The sequence below is a fragment of the Rattus norvegicus genome (genome assembly GCF_036323735.1).
Source record: "Rattus norvegicus strain BN/NHsdMcwi chromosome Y unlocalized genomic scaffold, GRCr8 chrY_unlocalized_15, whole genome shotgun sequence".
NCBI classification, from domain to species: Eukaryota; Metazoa; Chordata; class Mammalia; order Rodentia; family Muridae; genus Rattus; species Rattus norvegicus.
This window is the reverse complement of record NW_026947373.1, coordinates 25,684-49,966: the sequence shown is the minus strand read 5'-3', so window position 1 is coordinate 49,966 and position 24,283 is coordinate 25,684. Positions and strand designations below refer to the sequence as shown.

General features: G+C 38.4%; 1 long non-coding RNA gene across 1 annotated transcript; it reads left to right on the top strand.

Moving 5' to 3' along the window:
- Positions 1-440: 440 nt before the first annotated feature.
- On the top strand, positions 441-19,030 carry LOC134484599 (uncharacterized). The gene is made up of 5 exons (XR_010062087.1): positions 441-530; positions 3,516-3,742; positions 5,130-5,201; positions 18,488-18,537; positions 18,903-19,030. It is a non-coding gene; the product is annotated as an uncharacterized LOC134484599 (long non-coding RNA).
- The last annotated feature ends 5,253 nt before the right edge of the window (positions 19,031-24,283 follow it).

The window sequence follows — 24,283 nt, the reverse complement described above, 5'->3', positions numbered from 1 at the left end:
AACTATGCCCTGCTGAACACTTGGCTTTTGGAATAAAGAATTAATGATATAAATTCTCTGACTTACAGGAACCAAACAACAGGGAAGTCCATATGTTTCTGAGAGGCTCCAAGCTCCTTATTCCCATATGTGGTAGTGTCAAATCAAGGCTATCTCTTCAGAGATCCCACTCAATCACTACTAAGGTCTCTTTGTGCTATCCCAAGTATCACATATTTCTTCCTTTTTGGTTATACCAAGACAGAAGTCCAGCATTCTTTTCCCCATCACTGATATCTTCATCCTCTTTATTCTTCCTCCCTGTTTATTTCAATTAGAGGCCAATTAGTATACCCCAGAGGTACTGCAGGAATATCTGAGAGGCAGTTGCAGGCACGACAACACTTGTGACATCACAGAAGAAGACAGGGACCTCCAGGTTACAAGAGATATTTCAAGGAGGGACTAATGATGACGTCACTGAGACCTGCCATGGCCTAATACCTAAACAGTTTTCCTTACACTGATCAGATTTGGAGTGCCCTTTCCAGGTATGTCTCCTGTGACACAGGTATGTCTCCTGTGACACAGTGGAAACCTTTACATACTCCATCTCTTTAAAGCTAGAGAAATCTCTTGCTTCATTAGTGGTTACATGTTCTGAATGGAGAAAGGTAGTCAGGGTTTGGCATGGGTAGAAAAGATTTAGAAATATGGATTGGAGGAGATTCTTCTAGATAATAATTAATTCCCAAGTTCATTCCTGTGAACATATAGTTCAATTTTCTAAGTTTTCTCTGTTTCCCAAAGGCCAGTATTCTCCCTACAAATATTTAATTGAATGAATATTGTATTTCACATTCTTATTGTACATTCCTTGATAGGGGACTTTATAAATATTCCTTAATGTGTACTCAAAATTCTGTTTTATAATTCCATTTATTGCAATGATTTTGTCAACACAGTTGGCCCAGCTACAAAGTCAATATAACAGTGTAAATATTTTGTACCGACTTCAAATGATAAACTCCCAAATTCTTATTCAAAATAGTTTTGGTGCATATATATATATATATATATATATATATATATATATATATATACATATATATATATATATATGTGTGTGTGTGTGTGTGTGTGTGTGTGTGTGTGTGTGTGTGCGCGCCACATGTCCAGCAGACTCTGAATGGCCATTCCTTCAGTCTCTGAAAAACAATGCCTCCCTACCCCTCTTATGGATATTTTATTTACCATTTTAAGGAAGGACTGAAACATCTGAATTTTGGTCCTCTGTCTTGAGTTTCATGTGGTCTGTGCATTGTATCATAGTTAATTAGAGAATTTGGGCTGATATCCAATTATCAATGAGTGCAAACTTTGTGTGTTTTTCTGTGATTGGGTAACCTCATTCAGGATGATATTTTCTAGTTCTATCCACTTCCCTATGAATTTCATGCACTCATTGTTTTTGATAGCTGAGTAGTAGTCCATTGTGTGAATATAGGTCATTTCTCTATCCATTCCTCTGGTGAAGGTCACCTGGCTGTGGAAGAAAGGTCAACCTGAAACATCTCTGGCTTTCCAGCATGCAGATGTTTTCACAATTTCTAAATCACATCAGTCACCGAAAATTACCAGGGAAAAAATCTCTGACAGAGGGATGGCAGCCATTACTGGAGAAGGAAATGGCTTTGATGTCCCTTAGAACAATCTGCTCATGCCATGGCCATTCAGTCAACCCAAGCATCATGGGATTAGGAGATGTAGATTTAGAGATTGAATGTTTTAAGTTTCCTTGGGAAAATTTACCCTGCTCACCATGGTTCACTGTTATCAGGAAATATTTGGAATGGTATACTATGCACCTATGAAAAATAAGGACATTGTGAAGCTGCGGTCAACTAGGTGGAACGAGTTGAGAAAACTGAAACTCCTCTTGGTGAGATCATTGAAGATCTTGAGAAAAAGGAACACTGGGCCTGGAACACTGAAGACACAGATGTCCATAGAAAATACAAGAGACATGACTGAGGAAAAAAACAGCTGTTTCTACTGGACTATGGAGCAATGGTTAGAGCCCATACAAGAGGAGATCTCTATTAACAGAAAATTTGATCCAGAAATACTGTTGAGGAAAGCTTGTTGGAATTTCCAAACCTAATGAGCCCATAAAGAAAACACACAATCTGGTTATTATAATTATAATCTATAAATGTGTATTGGGTAGATCTAACGTTATTATAACTTATTCCCAAACCATAAAACCCCTTGCTACATGTGCTTTCTCCAGGCCATATGGATTGTTTCCATCATTACTTCCTCCTCTTTTTCTTCAGTCTTCTCGCTTCTCCTCTTACTCTCTTCTGCATCTCTACATATCCCGACAGTCAAACTTCCAGTACCAACTTTCCCCTCTGGCTATCAGTAATAGGCTCTAGCATTTACTGACCATGTAAAATGGGAAGAAGGTTAATATGTGATTACCTGAGTCTATGATAGAGGCCTTGTCCGGGGGAAACCTCTTTTGAGGAAGCAGATAAATATCAGGATACAAATAGAATTTGCTGGGGGAAGAGCAAATCCGTATATGTTTAGCATATGTGTCCAGTGGATTCTGAGAAAATGGGAATATTCTTCCTAAAGACCCAGTTATACTACACCTGGCCTTATATCTGAAAAGACCTTTGCCATACCGCAAGGACATGTACTCCATCATTTTCCTAGTGGATTTCTTCATAGTGAACAGAAAATAGAAATAAGCCAGATACCCCTAAAACAAATAATGGCTACAGATTATGTGGTTCATTTACACAATGGTATACTACACACATATGAAAAATAAGGACATTGAGAAGATAAAGTCAAGTAGATGGAATGAGAAAGTATTGTCCTGAATGAGGTAACTGAGACCCAAAATAACATGTACACATTCACTTAAAAGAGGGTATTAGCCATAAAGTACAGAATTCACACACTATGATCTATGGAACCAAAGAGGCTAAGCACGAAGAAAGACCTAAGAAAATGCTTGAATTTCACTCAGAATAATGAATAAAATAATGACAGGAGGCAGATGGAAGGAAAGAATTGAGTGGCTGAGGGATGGGAAGGGAAATGGGGTTTGAGGATCATTTCTTGGTAGAGACGGGCAAGAGGGGCAGAGGGCCAAGTGAATAAACTGATTCAGTGACTGTCCAGGGTGGGTACTATCTGTATGATTTGCCAGCAATCTGTGATTTGTTAGGCTACCGTGGCTTCCTTGACGGTGACTTTAGCTGAGACTTGTTACAGTGGGGATACAGATTCTTAAATGGCCACTTTCAGTAGCCACAGAGGACTCAAGTTGGATGGATAAGTACCCAAACCCACCCCCAAAATTTTGACCCAGAAATTGCCCCCTCTATAAGAAACACAGGGACAGAGATGGAACAGGAAATGAGGGAATGGCCAAAGGATAAGTGGCCGGATGTGAGACTTTTCCCCTGGGCAATCAGCAAAACTGACATTATTCACGGTCCTTTCTTGTGTTGCAGATGGGAGGGTAGCGTTATTGTCCTCTGCAACGCTCCACCAAGCAGCCGACTGACACAGAAGCAGAGGCACAGGGCTTGATATCAGATGGAGCTCAGTGAGTCTCACTGAAAAGCTGAGGGAAGGACTGAGAGAGGCAGAGTTGCAGAATGGTCTTCACGTGGTGTCACTAACCCGTCGCCTGTCTGTGGATCCTGTTCTCCTACCCGGGCTGCGTTTTCAAGAGCTGGTAGGAGACGATGAATCTAGTCCTGCAGAGACTTGATGTGCCAGGGGAGAGGGTGTACCCAGAGGGGTCCTCCACTCTCTCAGAGAAGAAGGGGAGAGGTTAGAAGGAGGGACTGTAAATGGTGGGAGACTGAAGGAGTGTGGTGCCAGGTCAGCATTCAGAATGTTACCTGATAAATAGATACAATCATTCTGGCAAGGAGGGTACCGGGAACATGACCTAACAGGATCAGGGTGTGACATCATTGGGGTGGGGCATGACATCATGGGGTGGGGCATGACATCATTAGGGCGGGGACATCACATAATGGGGTCTAGAATTGACATCATTGCATGGGGCATGACATCATGAAGCTTAAGAGAAAATATATGAAACTGTAAAAAAAAAAAAAAAAAACAGCTCGAGAGGGAACTGAGACCTAGAGACACAAACATGGCTGGCGTTTACCTATGCATGGTATCAGCTGTGCGATAAATCTCATTCCATCTACAATCTACAAATGCAGAGAGGACATAGGAAACAAGAACGCCCGTGAGGGGGAAAGCATCGACCTCTCTGAAAGGAAATCTGGAACAGATTCTGTGAGTGTTTGAGGGCGACTGAGGACAGGAGCAGAGGGTCGGTGGGGATGACGGAGAGATAGCTCAGTGCAGAGAGAACCGGCCAGAATTAGGGGACATACGGGTTAATGCAGAAAGTCGATGGACTGGTTAATTCATGGCATCTAGAGGGCGACCTTCCTGAGGATTTAATCTGATGGAGAAAGTAGAGTCCGAAAATGAAATCCTTTGAACTCGAGCAAGCAAGACCTCACGGGTGGGGATGGGGCACATTCAGTGGAGTCGATTTCTGAGGAGGTCAAACGGAGATCCCTGAACCACAGACTGAGGCTGGGACAGAGATTAAAGAAGGTCAACCAAAGGAGGTCTCCATCAATGTAAATGCACCCGAAAAACACGTCCTGGTCTCCAAGGTTTGTGTAGCCCTTTTTCACCCTGAGTAAGATATATGCACACCGCAAATCACCTAATACCTTCGAAAAGAACTGTGACACTGAATGCCTTGGAGGAACCCCTAACTCACTTGCAGGCAGACCAAGATTCTGCTGACTGACAGTTTCCTGGGCCCACTTCATCCTTTCACACCTGGTGTGCACCTGGACACTCTAAGAAACAGAGATCAGAGATGTGTTTGTGTGTGTTTGTGTGTGTGTCTGAGTGTGTGTTTCTTTGTGTGTCTGTGTGCTTGTGTGTCGGTGTGCATGTGTGTGTGTGCGCATGTGTGTGCGTGGTGTGTGTGTGTGTGTGTGTGTGTGTGTGTGTGTGTTAGTCATGTATAAGCTAACCATCCTCACACAGACTGTCTGGATTGGTTTTCTTTTTGGAAGGTTGATGGATCTTTCTCTTTTCCTAAGAAAAGGCCACTCTGGTTCTCAACTCACTCTTGAAGCCGTGACAGGGTGAGTGATTATTATGTGTGAGGTAATTTGATTTCATGGATATAATATCCCTTGAAAAACAGGGCGCAACATTTACATTCCTTAGTCTGTGATACCTCGAGGGCATTATTATTATTATTATTATTATTATTATTATTATTATTATTATTCCAGGATTATTCCTTTATATTATTGTCTGTGTTGTTACCAGTGTGCTAAAGTTCACTGATGGCAGAAAGAAAGATTTTTTTTTCACGGGGATCCCATTGGATGGCCATGTTTTGTTGTTGGAACTGAAAGTTTTATTTACATGCTCACAAGAGCAAATAAATGCAAGTACGGAAAGTTCCTTGGTCCTCTACATGAGAGTGACATCCTCACGTAGTCCTCTGATCTACTTGAGAAACAGAGAATTTAGATGGGCAATGAAATGGATGCTGACCAAAGACCCACATAGGGAGAAATACAGTTTTTCACAGTGTTTCAGGCTTTCGGGATCGGTAGACATTACACAACCGTCTTATCATTTATAGAGGAATACTCAGAATTATTAAATAACAGAAAAAAGAAAAATTTAAAAACATATTTATGCTGGCTAATTTAAATTCCTGTTTTTGCCTCTGGAATATTATATATTCTCTTTCAGGTTCTTCTTGAAATTATGAAGAAGTGAAAATCGGTATGGGTTTATCTGATTACATTCTTTAACTTGAGTATTTCTTATTTACATTTCGACTGTTATTCCCCTTCCCGGTTTCCAGACCAACATCCCCCTAACCCTACCCTGTCCCCTTCTTTGGGTGTTCCCTTCCTCATCCTCCCCACATTACAGCCCTCCCTCCAACAATCAAGTACACTGGGGGTTCAGCCTTTGCAGGACCAAGGGCTACCCTTCCACTGGTGCTCTTACTAGGATATTCATTGCTACCTATGTGGTTGGAGCCCAGGTCAGACCATGTATAGTCTTTGGGTAGTGGCTTAGTCCCTTGAAGCTCTGGTTGGTTGGCATTGTTGTTCAAATGGGGTCCAGAGCCCCTTCCAGTCCTTTCTCTGATTCCTTCAGTGGTTTGCTCCTGGCATTTGCCTATGTATTTGCTGTATTCTGACTGTGTCTCTCAGGAGATATCTACATCTGACTCCTGTCGGCAAGCAGCTCTTTACTTCATCCACGTATCTAGTTTGGTGGCTGAATATGTATGGGCCACATGTGGCTCAGGCTCTGAATGGGCATTCCTACTACCTCTGTTCTAATCTTTGCCTCCCTATTAACTCCCAAGGGCATTCTTGTTCCCCTTTTAAAGAAGGACTGAAGCATTCACATTTTGATCATCTGTCTTAAGTTTCATGTGTTCTGTGCATCTAGGGTAATTCGACAAGGTGGACTAATAGCCACTCATCAATGAGTGCATACCTTATGTGTTTTTCTGTCATTGGTTTACCTCACTCAGGATGATATTTTCCATTCCATCCATTTGCTTATGAACTTCATAAAGTCATTGCTCTTGATAGTTGAGTAATATTCCTTTGGGTAGACGTACCGCATTTCTGCATTCATTCCTACGTTGAAGGGCATTTGGGTTCTTTCCAGCTTCTGGCTATTATGAATAAGAAATTCTGCACTAAAAACATCTCGACCCAGACTTTTTTCATTTGGGAGACCTTTAATGACTGCCTCTATTTCTTTAGGAGTTATGTGGATGTTTAAAAGGTTTATCTGTTCCTGATTTAATTTTGGCACCTGATATCTGTCTAGGAAATTGTCCATTTCCTGCAGATTTTTAAATTTTGTTGAATATAGGCTTTTGTAGTAAGATCTGATGTTTTTTTTTTATTTCCTCTGATTTTATAGTTATGTCTCCTTTTCATTTCTGACTTTGTTAATTTGGACACACTCTCTGTGTCCTCTCGTTAGTCTGGCTAAGGGTTTATCTATCTTGTTGATTTTTCAAAGAACCAACCTTTGGTTCTGTTGATTCTTTCTATGATTATCGTTAATTCTACTTGGTTGATTTCAGCTCTGAGTTTGATCATTTCTTGCCTTTTACTCTTCCTGGGTGTATTTCCTTCTTTTTGTTCTAGATTTTTAGGTGTGCTGTCAAGCTGCTGACATATTCTCTTTCCTGTTTCTTTCTGCAGGCACTCAGCACTATGAGTTTTCCCCTTAGAACAGGTTTCATTGTGTCCCATAAATTTGGGTACGCTGTACCTTCATTTTCATTAAATTCTAAGAAGTCTGTAATTTCTTTATTTTTTTTCCTTTACCAGGTTATCACTGAGTAGAGCATTGTTTAACTTCCACGTATATGTGGGCGTTCTTCCCTTATTGTCATTGAAGACCAGCTTTATCCCGTGGTGGACTGATATGATGCATGGGATTATTTCTATCTTTCTGTATCTGTTGAGGCCTGTTTTATGACCAATTATATGGCCAATTTTGTAGAAAGTGCCATGAGGTGGTGAGAAGAATGTATATCCATTTGATTTAGGATAGAATATTCTATAATTATCTGTTAAGTCCATTTGGTTCATGACATCTCTTAGTCTATCTACATCTCTGTTTAGTTTCTGTTTTCCATGACCTGTCCATTGATGAGAGTGGGGAGTTGAAATCTCCTACTCTTATTGTGTTCGGTGCAGTGTGTGCTTTGAGATTTAGTAAGGTGTCTTTTATGTATGTAGATCCCTGTTATGGGAACAGAGTTTTCTCCTTTCAGGTGGATAGTTTTCCTGTCCACTGGCTTTCAGCTGTCCCTGTGGGTAGGAATCAGAAGGACCTGCACGTACGTCTCCTATGTTCCTCTGTGGGAGGGGGGGATGCACAGATGGCACAAGGTGTTTTCCTGTTGAGTCAGGAATCTGGGCAGAGAATTGTCTCCTCTGGTTTCCCAGGAGTGTTCTATTCCCCCCACCATCAGCTTTTGGGTGCAGGGAGCTGTTTGATCAGGTCAATTCGGATCCAGGCACAGTCTGGAACATGGTGGTCCTGCAGTTTTACTCCACTATATTCCTGGGCCAGAAGCACTATGCTGTTTTGTCTTGGGCCAGAGATGTGTATAACGGTGCGCAGACCTGGAAGTCTCAGTTTCTTGTAGGCTCAGTATTGTCCACACTCCTGGGTGATCAGCATTCTGTCTCTGCATTTAAGAGCAGGGAGCTCTGGGCTGGGATCACGAGGTTCAGGAGCCAGCTGGAAACCGGAAGTTCCTGGTCCCAGAGGATTTCTGCCTTTGCTTGTCCTGAGTCCACCAGTCAGGTCACTTAGAGCAGAAAAGTTTGATTCACCTCTGGTCTCAGGTCTGATGTCGCTCCTCCGGTTGACTTTCAGGTTTCTATGAGAGCCGCAATCAGAAATGTCCTGCCCCTACTGTTCCTAAGTCCCTATGAACAGGAGGCCCAGATGGAACTAGGTGTTTTTTTCTTGAGTCGGGAATGTGAGAAGAGTTTTCAGGGGTTTCTGCCCCTCTGATGGTATAAGTCTTCCCCACCCCACAAGAGATTTGGGTGTAGAATGCTTTTTGGACCAATTCAGATCCAGGTGCAGTTTGGACTGCAGGAATCCTGCAGCTTGACTGCTCCTATATTCATGTGTTCAGACACACTCTGCAGTTTCGTCTGTGGCAAGGGATGTGGGCCCAGGTGGGCAGAATTGGCAGTCTCTCCTTCCCTGAGGTCTCAGTATTGCCCAGTCTTCTGTGTGATCAGCTTTCTGTCCCACAGAGTTTCCAAAGGAGTTTCAAATGTTCATTTCCTATCTTACAGTTCTCCAATCTTTCCAATTCTCCTCCAAAATTTGTTGGAGAAGACCCCTCTGATCAAGGGGAGGTACAACAGGCCCCATCAAACAAAGATGGCTGCAAAATTTCTGTGTTCATATAAGAAATGGAACTATTATTTCAATGATTTTTCTTGAAAAACATAAAATGCTATAGTCTCCTGACCCTTGCCTTTCATACATAACTAAAATGCTTTAATCTTTGACTTATACCAGCATCTAGAAGCTCTCTCACTCTTTTGAGTTAAGCCTCCTGTAACTTTCTACCTCATTTCCTTCTTTTTTAATTGAATATTTTATGTATTTACATTTCAAATTTTATACCCTTTTCTGGTTCCCGTCTCTTCCATCCACCCTCCCCCTGCTTCTTTGAGATTGCTACCAATCCTGCCTGCATATTCACACCTCAACATTCTGGCATCCCCTACACTAGAAAAACCAGACTTTATAGGACAAGGCATTTCCTCCTATTGATGCCAGACAATGCCATCCTCTTCTATATATGTGGCTGGAGCCATGGATCCCTACCTGTGAACTCTTTGATTTGTAGTTTAGTCCCTCAATTCCTTCTTCTGTAACTGGACAAGAGCTCATTATGATTCACTGCTGTCAGTGCTGTCCTTGCAGCAGGAATACAATGGTTAGAGAGCCTGGACCTCAGGAAGCTGAATGTTCACACAAATGACTAAAAACTTGTACCGACTGAAAAAAAAAATAGCGTGCAAATATTTTCAACATATTGCACAATGAACACTTACCATGGGATTCAATGCAGTTTCAAAATATTATCGCCAAGTTTACTTTGTGCCCAGCTCCATGAGTGAGTGGGTCATCATTGATTTTAGATTATTTATTTAGTGTTGAATATTGAGAGCCTCCGACAAAGTTCTTCCAGTGAATCTTTATTCACACTCATAGTTCTTTGTTTTTTTTTTTTTTGTTTGTTTGTTTGTTTGTTTTCTTTGGTTTGGTTTGAAATCAAAATATATACAGCAGAAAAGTTAGCTCTTTGCTATTATTGGTATAGTGCACAGCATGTATGGTGTGTGTCTGTCACTCCCTCTCTAACCCAGCTTTATTTGAATTTATGAAGCTGAGATGCCATGGATTTTGCACACAGGAACCATCTTTGTTCTCCCTCCACCAGACCTCAAACCTCCTGTTTCTTGCCACTACTTATGATAATTTTATATTCACTGATACATACAGAACCAGAGAATCCCAGCCATTTTGTAGTAACTTGGTATCCTCAGGGTCCTGCCATGCAGCATACATCAAATGCCTGAGTAATATTCCACTCCAAGGAAAGCCCACAGCTGATAACTCTTCAAATTATACTTTATTTTTTCCACATATCTATGTTTGATGATGACTCTTAAAAGCTTTACCCTCCTTTTTATCCCTCCACCCACACAAGGCAAAAGAAAGAATGGGGGGCTTTGATGGGTGTGCTGGTGGCCCTGCTTAGAAAGGTTCACTGGAGGGGTTGGGGATTTAGCTCAGCAGTAGAGCACTTGCCTAGCGAGCACAAGGCCCTGGGTTCGGTCCCCAGCTCCAAAGAAAAAGAAAAAAGAAAAAAAAAAGAAAGAAAGGTTCACTGGAGCAACTCCCATCTGTGTTGTCTGGAAAGCAGAATATCAGTTCACAGTTTAGCAGAGGCAGTCTGTTCCAATAGAAAGTATTTCATGAATACACTAGTAGTCCAGTTTTGTAGAGTTGTCATAACAAACAGGAAATAACAGCAGTTGCACAACATACTAGAAACAACCAGGCTTCTGTCAGTAACCTGGAAAAAGAGAAGTTATATGCTGTGCCGCTCTCAGTGAATTGAAGATCAGCAGAGACTCAAGAGTCAGAAACATTGCTGCTGCTGCTTTAAGTGTTTGCCATAGTCTGTATAGTCAACTTTTCCTTGAAAAATATAAGGTATTTGAAACTTTTGCTGCTGCTACAAATATATTACTGTAGCTGAGTAATTCTGTACATGATTTTCTCCTCAGTGGGATAGAGATCATTCCAATCATTTACAGCTATTGCAGCTAATGTTGAAATGGGTAATCCAATATGTGATCAGATGAGAAAAATTAAGACAGAGTACATGCTTTGACCATGTTTCCTATAAAAAAGTTTAAAAACACTTACAACTTATGAGCTGTAATGGTACTACAAACCCTTAAAACCACATCAATAGCAGTTACTTATTCTTACTCTTGTATGAAATAAAATACAGTTAGTTAACAAAAGGTGAAAACAAGGCGCTTGTGAGTATGTAAGCCTAATGCTGTCTTTGGTTAAGATGATAATTATCAAAACTATGATTTCAAGCAAATTTACAAAAAAAGTGTGTAAGACATGGAGCTCATCTGTTAATTTTCCTGTTCTGTTTGGCCAAAAGCACACACCATCTAGTTGTAGGGATAAGTCAGGTTTATATTGTAGAACATCAACCTAAGTATACATGTTTTTTCAAGCATCTACTAGCAGGGTCACATACTTTCACTTTTTTTTTTCACTTTTCATCTCGAAAATTCCATTTCCAAACATTGATCCCAGGGTTGTAGGAAGTTGTGTTAGGGGTTTTAATTATTTTCTCGTTCTATTTTTTTTATTCCAGAGGTGAGAACCAAACCCAGGGCCTTGTGCTTGCTAGGCAAGCACTCTACCACTGAGCTAAATCCCCAATCCTCTAGTTCTATATTAAATGTAAAGATATAGAAGGGAATATGTGAGTGAATAAACAATTTGTAATTGTATCTTATTAATATATTTCCCTTAGATTTTATTTTGTTTTATATTTTACTAACAAAATAGTTACAATTTATTGAACTTGGTGACTTAAGGCATCAAGTATAATACATTTTTAAAAATGACTTGGTGCAATATATTATGGGAACTTGAATTTTAACTTCATTATATCTTATTTTAAAGAGGAATTTTTCACACTGTTTCTAGTATTTAAAAAAAGAAGTGGACTGATAACTAAATGAATTTTTGGAGGATCAAAATGATATATATAGGAAGAAAATTGTTTGTGCAGATTATATATTTAATAAACAATGATATTTGATTATATATTCACTAGATGGTGAAGCCCTTGAAGGAAAGCAGAAACTACAAATATATTTTTATAAGTCTATTTTCTAGATTTGTACTGGAAACATAATAAGGAATCACTTATTTCTGGAGTAAGTGTATGAGTGAATTAGAGAAGCAAAGGACATCATATCAATCCCCAAGTACATGGAAGTCAGATCGCTAAACAATCATCATGTTAAACAAAAAAAAAATGATTACTCACACAGAGTCATTTAGAAATAACAACGTTTTTCTCTTCTTTGGCTAAACCATATATGTCATGCCTAGGCAAATTCTTCTAAAAGCAAGGTCTTTACTTTGAAAAAGCATGTATGGATATATGTATATGTGTATATATGTCTATATATGTATGTGTATATCAGGACATATGTATATGTCATATACATGTGTGTATGTGTATATACATATATATGTGTATGTTGACACAGTTAAAATATGTATATATATATGTATATATATAGATATATTTGTGTGTATGTGTGTATGTACATGTATATACATATAAATATGTAACATAAAAATGAACTCTATTTTCTAATTTTATGAAACTTTATTGCTAAATACATTAGCACTCAAGAATTTTAAAACCTGCTCTATAAATTTGATTCATTTTAACATCACTGTTCAGAAAATAGATTCAATGTAGGTGATTAATTATTATACTATCAAATTTCCTTATCTATTTGATAAAAACACTAAGACTTAATTTAGTAATGTCACTGTACATATGTTTTAGCATGTAACATATCTCATTAGTTTTTCCAGCATGTGATATAATTTCAGGATTCTAGACCTATGTAAGGTAGAAAATAAAACAAATGGATTGCTATATGTGATAGATCAGAGCAATAGATAGATAGATAGATAGATAGATAGATAGATAGATAGATAACTAGATACATACATACATATATACATACATACATACATAGTTACAAAGATGAAAGATCACAGATGAAAAGTAGACAAATATCACATACTCAGAATCATCGATCATGAAATAACTAGTATTAAAATGTGAAAATATCTTCCTATATGAAGCAAAATTTTAAATGTGAATTACGTTCATATTTTAATACCTAAAGGGAGATTTATCAGCCATAATATTTAAAATATAATGTCTATTTGAAATATCCTCTCAGGTAATTAAGAGACATTAAATACTTAACTTCCTTTACATTAATCTGTTAAATTATCCCATCATCTTGTCTTTGTTACTTAAATGGAAAACATCAAACTTTGTCTCCAAGTTAAAATCTTCGTTACTTTCCACCCTGCTCTTCATTCTATCTCAAATCCTATCACAATGTTTAAGTCTCTAACAATTCCTCATATGCTCTCATGAAAATTAATCATGATCCATCATTTTTTATCTTTACTACCATTGTTCTCTTACAGATAACTATTATTTCTCTGTCACCAATGTGATCACTATCCCCTTCTCTCTTTCAAGTACCATTTTCAACATCAACCATTTTATAGTTTCTCTTTATTTGAGAAAATAAAATGATCTATTTTTCCCCTAATAAATTATGTACCAAGAGTTTTTTTTTTCCATTGAAACTTTAGACAGGAAAAACAAAGTTGTTACAAAGTTCTAGTTCTACTCAGACCTAAAACAGAAACCTGGCTATGTGAAAGGAATCATAGGAAGAACACTTCTGGAAGAGAACCCAGAGTTGTAGAAGAAGACCTTGTGCAGGGAAGTGCTTCATTCAATTGTAAACAAAAATTGTAAAAGACCTGAACTTTCATATTGAGTGAAAGTTGTTGAAGAATATACACAAGTGATTCTGAGTGGGTTACAGAAACAGGTTAATTTATAAATACATGGTAAATACTAGAAAAATGGCATCAAATTGTAAAAGAGCAGAAAAGGAAATGAAGTTAAAAGTTGGTACAGGTTTCAATATGGATGTTGGTAATTTGAACATGCTGAAGATTATTGGTCGATTTAATGGGATGAATGCCTCAGATACATTAACAATATTGCATGACCCTATAGCGAAATTACACAGTGTGAAAACATTAACAATAACCTTTGACAAAAATCTGTTCATGTATGGGTATATTCTTTAATATTTCTTTTTGAAAACATTCATTTAATTAAATAAAATTCAATAAAGAACCGAAGATAACCCTTTTCATCTCTGACATATCCAATCTCTAAACAGGGGTATAGTGGATGAAACTTCATACAGCATTTGCCTACTCCAGGTATTATTAATTTAAAATAATAAGCAGAGGAGTGTATCATATTTGTGGGCATTGGTTACTAAGGCCCAATTATCTCCTCAGAAGATTACCATTAAAAGCAATCTAACATAACTTTGATTCCATTAAATATTTAAAATCTTAAATACTAAGCTTGCTTATCATTTTCACCGCAGAGGACACCATATGTAATTACATCATTTTTACATGTCAATATGAGTCACTATACCTTTCTGATTTTGATACATACCAAGCTTAACAAAGAGGAGACAGTACGATTTACAGCAATCCTTACATTTCTCCTATGGTGCACTACATGTGGTCCATATTACAATCGATTAAATTAATAGTTTAAGTAAAGGATAATGGCATGTCAATGTAGATTTTGATATTTCATACAATAAAAAAATCAAGATCCAATAAATAATTGCTTACAGAATTTACTTTTACAGGAAGACAGTAGGTTAATAATACCTTATAATATCCCCCCTAATTCATATTGAGTCAGTGCTGGAATATGTGTAACAACGTTTGTAAAAAGAATAAGTACTTTTCTGTATCTTTTTAACAGCAATTGGACATAATAAAGAAGTATCAGATAAATGTTGAAATAATTCAAAAACTTTTTTAAAATTATACTGAAAGATATTTCTAGAACATCAGAGTTCATTTCTGAGGCTCCATATAACTAGCTAATATAGTGCTGAGCACTTGTATTCCATGTGTATAAACAATATTCATCTCCATAGGAAATAAATGTTTTAAAATCTCAAAAGCTATATTTATTTAAGAGTAAAATTTTTGACGTTTAAGATTACAATTTTTCCCATTTTTATTAAATTTGGTATTTACTATTTACATTTCATATTTTATTTTTTTCTGTGGTTCCAGGCCATCAGCCCGAACCTCTCCTTCTCCCCTTCTATAATGTGGTTGTACCCTCCACATCCATTCCTATCCTTAAAGCACCCGACCGTACTTTCCTCTACATGAAGGGTCCAATCTTATTAGGACCAAGAGCGTCATAATGGTGCCCCAACAAGGCTATTCACTGCTACATATGGAGTTGGGTTGTGATTTAGTACCTGAAAGATCTAGTTGGCTGGCAGTATTTTCTTTGAGGTTGTAAGTCCCTTAGCCTCTTCAGTCCTTCCTTTAATTCCTCCAAAGGTGGTCCTATGCTTAGTTCAGTGATTTGCTGCTGGCATTTGTCTCTGTGTTTCACATGCTCTAGCTGTGTCTCTCTGGAGGGATCTATATACAGTTCCTGCCAGCATGCACTGCTTAGCTTCATCAATCTTTTCAAGTTTGGGTATATATATATGGGGGAACATGTCCAGCAAACTCTGAATGGCCATTCCTTCAGTCTCCTTAAAACAATGCCTACCTACACCTATTATTTATATTTTAGTTACTCTAAATATAAGGAAGGAGTGAATCATCTGCATTTTGGCCCTCCTTGTGTTTCATGTGTTCGGTGCATTGTATGTTAGGAAATTTGAGCATTTGGGCTAATATCGACCTATCAATGAATCCATACTTTGTGTGTTTTCTGTGATTGGGAAAGATCACACCAGATGATTATTTTCTAGGTCCATCTATTTTACTATGAATTTCATGTACTCATTGTTTTTGATAGCTGAGTAGTAGTACTTTGTCTAAATATATATCATTTTCTGTATCCATTCCTCTGATGAAGGGCATCTGGGTTCTTTACAGCTTCTGAATATTATGAATAAGGCTGATATGAACAAAGTGTAACATGTATGTTTGTTGTATGTTGGATCATCTTTTGGGTATATGCCCAGGGGAGGTATAGCTGGGTCCTCAGGCAGTGCAATGTCCAATTTCTGAGGAAACTGAGGACAGATTTTCAAAGAGGTTGTACTAGTTTGCAATCCCAACAACAATGGAGGAATGTTCCTCTTTCTCCACATCCTCTCCAGCATCTGCTATCACCTGAGTTTTTGATCTTAGCCATTCTGACTGATGTGAGGTGGAATCTCAGGGTTGTTTTGATGTGCATTTACCTGATGACTAAGTATGTTGTACATAACAGAAAGCATTTTAAGAAATGATGCTACCTAACTGTTGGTCTGGCTATAGCTGAGTGCCAATTGATCCATTTCTTTCTCTTTCTTACAAGTTCGCGTCCAAGTGTATCAAGGAAATCTATATAAAACCATATATGCAGAAACCAACAGAAGGGAAAATGTCAGAAAGTGCCTAAAACACATTTGCCAGGAGAAAGTTTACAGAACAAAATACCAAAGGTTCAGGCTCCTAGATCACCAGTCAATATATGAAATTTCAACAATCTTAAAATTTTTGTTAACGCAAAGATCACTGCCAATAGGATAAAACAGAAATCTACACATTTGGAAAAGATTTTAACCAACCCTATATCTGGTAAAGTGCCATAATAATAAATATAGAAATAATTCAGAAAGGTAAACTCCCACACAACAAAGTATCCAACTTTTAAACTGGGTTAGCAAGCTAACACAAGAATTCTCAACTGAGGTATCTCAGTAGCTGAGAAACATATCAAGAAATCTTCGAAATCCTTAGTTATCAGAAAAATACAAACTGAAATGAACTTGAGAGTCTTACATTACACCAATCAGTGTGACTAAGACAAAAAACTAATGCAGTAGCAGACTAGGCTATGATGTAGAGAAAAAGGAACACTCCACCACTGCTGGTGGGATTGGTATATGTATAGCCACTTTGGATATCAATGTGGAGGTTCAGAGAATATTGCAAATAGCATTGCCTGAAGACCCGGCTTTACCAATCACTTCAATGCAAATACTCAAATATGATCCACATATAACAGTGACAAGTATTTGAACATATTCAGGGCAGCCATACTTATATAAGTCAAATGCTGCAAACAGTCATGATATATGTCAACTCAACTTAGGAATAAATACAGAAAGTGTACTATATTTAAACAAAGAAATACTACTCAGGTATTAAAAATGAGGAAACCAAGAACTTTGTAGGCTAAGGGATGGACCTGGAAATTAGTGAAGTAACAGAGATCGAAAAGGACATAACATGGGATGTACTTAGTGAGAAGTGAATGTTAGCCAAAAAGATCAGTATACCCAATAAACAAATCATTTATCACATGGAAGGTAAAATGTTAGAAGGCCATACTGAGGATTCTTGCAACCGACTTAGAATTGAGAGCAAAATGATAATAAAAGAGAGAGGAATGGAGGGACTTTGCTAGAAGTAGGAAGGGTGGACAAAATGGGGAGTGTAGAAACAATATAAAGACAAAAGAGAAATCTAAAGGAACATTGGAATAAATAACAATAAGCATCAGTGGTGGGTGTTGAACTTGGGCATTTCCAGGAAAGTCACAGATGCCAGGGATGCAAGAGGATTCCATAAATTTACTGGGACTATGGTAGTTGAAATAGTAAGCAGCAAAGAGATAGAACCACAAGAGACTACCTTCTGTAGCTAGACATGCCCACCTGTGAAGAGAAGGTGATGCCCCCACATTTCAAAATCTTTAACTTATAAATGTCCAAAATGAAAAAAAAATGCAAAGAAAAAAAGGAGCAAAGACTGAAGGAAAGGCAATCCAGAGACCACCAGACTAGAAGAACAATTTCATCCACATACTCCAAATCCTCAGATGACTCCTGATATCAAGATGTGCTTGCAGATGAGACCCTAATATGTCTGTCATCTGAGGGGCTCTGCCATTACCGGATGGTGACAGATTCACATACACATAACCATTTGACAGAAACTGAGAGCCAGAAAAGCATGGCTAGTGGATTGCCTGAAGGAACTGAAGGGAATTGGAACCCAATATGAAGAACAACACTATCAATAAAGTTTACCCTTCAGAGTCTCAGGAAATTTAACACAAACAAGTGTATATTTGTGCCAGTAGATGGCTTCTGCTACATAGATTGTAGAGCATATGGAGAAGACAACTGCCTCATCTTCCATTTCTGGGAAGGGAGTCAATTGGTCCTGTGGAGATGCCATATCCCAGAGAAGGGGGATGGTAGAGGACTAAAGTGGAAGTGGGCATGTAGATGGGGAGCACCACCTTAGAAACTAAGAGGATCAGAATGGCTTGTGTGATTCAAGAAAGAAAGGCCAATTGGGGAAATTACATTTGAAATGTAAACAAAGGAATAGATTATTGTATACATATAATGTTTATAATATAATATGTTCATGTTTCCAACAGAGACATTCACATCTCATTCCTTAAGGACTATACAAAAGGTTTGCTCAAAGGTAAAATCCATATTTTGGGATATACTTATTATTGAAAAATTACATAGATAAACCCAATCCATATTTTATCTTCTGTCCCTCTACCTATAATAAATCTTTATTAACTTTGATAAAAATAAAAAAGTGTTTCTACTCCATTACTGACAACTGACAGAAAGAGAGGAAGACTGAGTATTACATACTAATTTACACCGATACACACATATTCTCAATAAAATCCGTGCGAACAGATACAAGAAGACACTAAAAATAAAAATATATACACATATATGTCAAATCTACTTCTAATATGATCTTTGTGATAGGATGTTGCATCTTTAACTCAGAACTTTAATCAAGATCTATTCTTATTTTTATATTTTTAGTCATCTGCAGATACATCTTTTTTAGGAATGAATCCTTCGCACTGGAGACCAGAGAAGAGACCTGCAGTTGCATTATTAATAAACATCAAAGCAAAATATAAAAGTCTGAATGGAATAAATATTTTAGGACAGTGTTTTGCAAGCAGATTCTTTCATAGACAGTCTTTGAAGAGCTCTGAAATTTTGCATTTCATATTTGACTTTTCTGGGACTCTGACTAGAATCAACTCACAACTGTTTGGGATTTTCTTGGCAATTAACCAGTTTGTGAATAGAGCTGAATTTATCATATGCTCTTCCATCTACATTAATATTGCTACAGTGAGGAACAACTATGGTAAAACTCTTCATCTGATTTTTCAAACAGCATCCTCATACCACTGCGGACTTTTGTGCTTGTGGAGGGAAAGGTTGAGAACACCATTTGAAAGTTGGAAATGCTGAAGTGGGAAAGGCCTGTGTGTGGATCATACACAACTTCAGAATATCCATTGTTTTAATATTCACTAGGAAGTGGACTTCTGCAAAATGACTTCAGCAGAAAAGCATGGTAGAAAAAAGGTAATTGATTCACTGGAGATATAGATGCACTGGATTGTTGAACATGGGCTTAGAGGTAGAGACATGTGAGCACATAAAGTATGGAGAATCAATCCTGTGTGATGTTAAGTTTCCCTACCCAATGGTTCCATGCAAACAGCATTATATTTAAGCACTGAGGAATTGAATAAAAGTCAATTTTTTGTAAATCCAAGTCACAAAAAGTACTGTCCTCCTCCATGATGCACATAAACTCTCAGGTGCACTGGCCTTCACATGCCTGGATGACAGCTGTCAGCATGGGATTTACTGCCATCCTTTTCATAACAGCAGAGCTCCAATCTGCTTCAGCCACGTCATCAGCGCCCCATTCTGATGGAGGGAGACTAGTTCATTGAGTATGCCTATGAAATCTTTGATTAGCTTAAAGACCTAGGAACTATTTTCACTCCAGTGAGCTGTTATAAGTAATCTTGAATTGAGTTGGTATTGTTAGTGGCTGTGATGTCTACAAATCCCAGAAGACCATGTTTCAAAGGGAGTTGATTGAGAATTTCTTGGGTATTTTTGCAATACTGGTAGGTGGGCTCGATGAATAGGAACATCTTCCCAGACTGGGTCTTGCAGTTCCCATACTCCTGAGCCATGTTGTGAGGCTGCAGTTTCCCTGAAAGGAACGTTCTATTGAAAAATGGTAATCTCAATGTATTCTGAACAATGCATTATAATTGAAGACCATAGAAAACATGGAAGAAAGAAACTTTTACTTTTTCTAGCTTGCACTCACATTCCTACCAAACCCTCACATACCTTAGAACCTGCTTACTGAGGATTTAATCATATAATAATGAACAGATGAGACATCCAGGCTTGTGGACTTATCAACTACTGGATTCTTGGACTTTACAAATATCCATCCATTGTTAAATTATGTGGACCACAGACTGTGATCATTGTGATAAATCCCTTTTCTCTGTACAAAGAGATTCATCCTCTACTCTCTGTTAGGGAACAGCGGCTTCTACACCAGGAATCTAGAGAAGACCTTTTACAGAAGTTTGTGTCTAGTAAGTGTTTCAGCTCAGTTACAAATTACCAATGGCCACATTCCCTTAGCATGATTTTCATATGATGCTTTGATACAGTGCTTCTTATTTCCTAGAGTTTTGGCAACAGAATTCAAATAGCAAAAGTAACCTATCAATGAAATCCACAGTAATATATTTGCATGAGTGCATCGGAAAGAATTATTATAGGATAAACAAGAATTGGAAAACTAGATTTCCTTCCTTCTGTAGATCAAGACCAGGAAACCACAACTACAAAAAATCTGAGACAAGTTGTCTGAAATTTGTTCTTTTCATCAATCATGGGGCTCATGGGGAAGGAACTCAGGTCTCAAGAGTTGGCACAAATTTCCTTAATTTCTGAGCCAGGTCAACTGCAGAATACCTCATTCATGAACCTGAAGAAACTCAGTATCCATCCTGCTATAATGTGTATATATCTATGTATCATTCATAGGATGGACACTTTTGGCTGTTGCTTTGAAAGCAACAGTCTGGAAAGACACAGAATTTCTTCTTTCACACAATAATTCTCAGGCTGATGGTTGGTCTCAAAAGTTCATTCCATGAGTTGTTTTACAAAAATCATTCACTGATCTGAAAGAAACACTTTTTAAATGTTGGGATGTCTTCTAAAACAATATCAACAATCCTTCTCCATACCCAGTTTTGAACTGAATCATTCTCCAAAGATCTGTTGACTCTGCTGAAGGATGCATCCCCCCAGACTAGATTGAATCCTGCTCTTAGCACTGCATTTATGATACATAAGCATGATTTCCTTACCACTTTCAACCCCAGGAGATTTTTTTTTCAATTCTTAATTTAATCTGATGAGTCTAATCTACATCATAACACAGGATGAGATTGACAGTTCTGCTCCAACCCTTTCAATAAGTGATGCTAAGGTATGATTGTGCATCTACTAATGCCCTCATGGATGACTGGCAGTTTAGACAATAAGCATTCCTATTCCTTATATGTATTTCTTTTTTTTTCTAGAAGGAAGGGAAATGGAAAGGAGGAGAGAGGAGAGGAAGGGAGAGGAGAGGTGGGGGGAGAAAGGGGAGGGGAAAGGATGAGAGTGGAGGGGCCATTTATGTATTTCTGTAGTTCTCACAAACCTTCTTTCTTTGAATGAGTTTGTTAAAGTTCAACTAATGCAGTACAAAAGGAAGGACAAAAGTCATGGGCAGGTTCTGGAGAGATAGCTCATCTATTTTTTCAAATTTCCTTAACATAGGACCAAAAGGATAACCCAGTTCCAAGTGGAATTCACTAACCTTGACTGGATTCTGGGGTAATTGCATGTATGTGGTGCATAGCACTTACATCAAATGAAAAATTATGTATAAAAGAAATAATAGCGCTCTCTGCTCCCAAACCTCATGGGAGGGAGACCTCACCGCCTGGTCAGGTGAGCCCTCCTGAGGCTGCAGAGTGGAAGAGACCACCAACACTGCCCACCCCTGGCCACATCCCTGGCCCAAGAGGAAACTGTATACTGCTCTGGCTTCCCGTGGATGAGGGCCCAGGAGCGACAGGACCCCTGTGCCTGAAGGGACAGACCGGATAAACAGTTCTCTGCACGCAAATCCCATGGGAGGGAGAGCTAGACCTACAGAGAGGCAGACACACCTGGGAAACCAGAAGAGACTGCATTCTGCACACATCTTGACACCAGAGGAAAACACCAAATGCCATCTGGAACCTTGGTGCACGGAGGCTCCCAGAAAAGGCGGCGCAGATCTTCCTGGTTGCTGCCACTGCAGAGAGTTCGTAGGCAGCACTCCACGAGCAAACTTGAGCCTCGGGACCACAGGTAAGGCCAACTTTTCTGCTGCAAGTGACATGCCTGGTGAACACCAGACACAGACCCACAGGATCAGCTGAAGGACTATAGATAGGAAAAACTACACGCCCGAAAGCAGAACACTCTGTCCCCATAACTGGATGAAAGAGAACAGGAAAACAGGTCTACAGCACTCCTGATACACGGGCTTATAGGACAGTCTAGCCACTGTCAGTAATTAGCAGAACAAAGTAACACTAGACATAATCTGATGGCGAGAGGCAAGCACAGGAACCCAGGCAACAGAAACAAAGACTACATGGCATCATCTGAGCCAAATACTCACACCAAAGCAAACATGGAATATCCAAACACACCAGAAAAGCAAGATCTAGTTTCAAAATCATATTTCATCATTATGCTGGAGGACTTCAAGAAAGACGTGAAGAACTCCCTTAGAGAACAAGTAGAAGCCTACAGAGAGGTAGCACAAAAATCCCTGAAAGAATTGCAGGAAAACACAATCAAATAGTTGAAGGAATTAAAAATGGAAATAGAAGCAATTAAGAAAGAACACATGGAACATAGACAAAGAAACAACCCTGGACATAGAAAACCAAAAGAGGAGACAAGGAGCTGTAGATACACGCTTCATCAACAGAATACAAGAGATGGAAGAGAGAATCTCAGGAGCAGAAGATTCCATAGAAATCATTGACTCAACTCTAAAAGATAATGTAATGCAGAAAAAGCTACTGGTCCAAAACATACAGAAAATCCAGGACTAAATAAGAGGATCTAACCTAAGGTTAATAGGTATAGAAGAGAGTAAAGACTCCCAGATCAAAAGACCAGTAAATATCTTCAACAAAATCATAGAAGAAAATTTCCCTGACCTAAAAAAAGATATTGCCATAGGCAAACGAGAATCCTACAGAACTCCCAATAGATTGGACCAGAAAAGAAACACGTCCCGTCACATAATAGTCAAAAAACCAAACGCACAAAATAAAGAAAGAATATTAAAAGCAGTAAGGGAAAAAGGTCAAGTAACATATAAAGGCAGACCTATCAAAATCACACCAGACTTCTCGCCAGAAACTATGAAGGCCAGAAGATCCTGGACTGATGTCATACGGACAATAAGAGTATACAAATGCCAGCCCAGGTTACTGTATCCAGTAAAACATAGATGGAGAAACCAAGATATTCCATGACAAAACCAAATTTACACAATATCTTTCTACAAATCCAGCACTACAAAGGATAATAAATGGTAAAGCCTAACATAAAGAGGCAAGCTATACCTTAGAAGAAACAAGAAACTAATCCACTTGGCAATAAAACAAAGAGAAGAAAAGCACACAAACATATCCTCACATCCAAATATGAATATAACAGGAAGCAATAATCATTATTCCTTAATATCTCTCAACATCAGTGACCTCAACTCCCCAATAAAAAGACATAGATTAACAAACTGGATACGCAACGAGGCCCCTGCATTCTGCTGCCTACAGGAAACACACTTCAGAGAAAAAGACAGACACTACCTCAGAGTGAAAGGCTGGAAAACAACTTTCCAAGCAAATGGTCAGAAGAAGTAAGCTGGAGTAGCCATTCTAATATCAAATAAAATCAATTTTCAACTAAAAGTCATCAAAAAAGATAAGGAAGGACACTTCATATTCATCAAAGGAAAAATCCACTAAGATGAACTCTCAATCCTAAATATGTATGCCCCAGATACAAGGGCACCTACATACGTAAATGAAACCTTACTAAATCTCAAAATACACATTGCCCCTCACTCAATAATAGTAGGAGACTTCACCACCACACTCTCATCAATAGACACATCAAGGAAAGAGAAATAAAATAGAGACGTAGACAGACTAAGAGAAGTCATGAGCCAAATGGACTTAACAGATATTTATAGAACATTCTACCCCAAAGCAAAAGGATATACCTTCTTCTCAGCT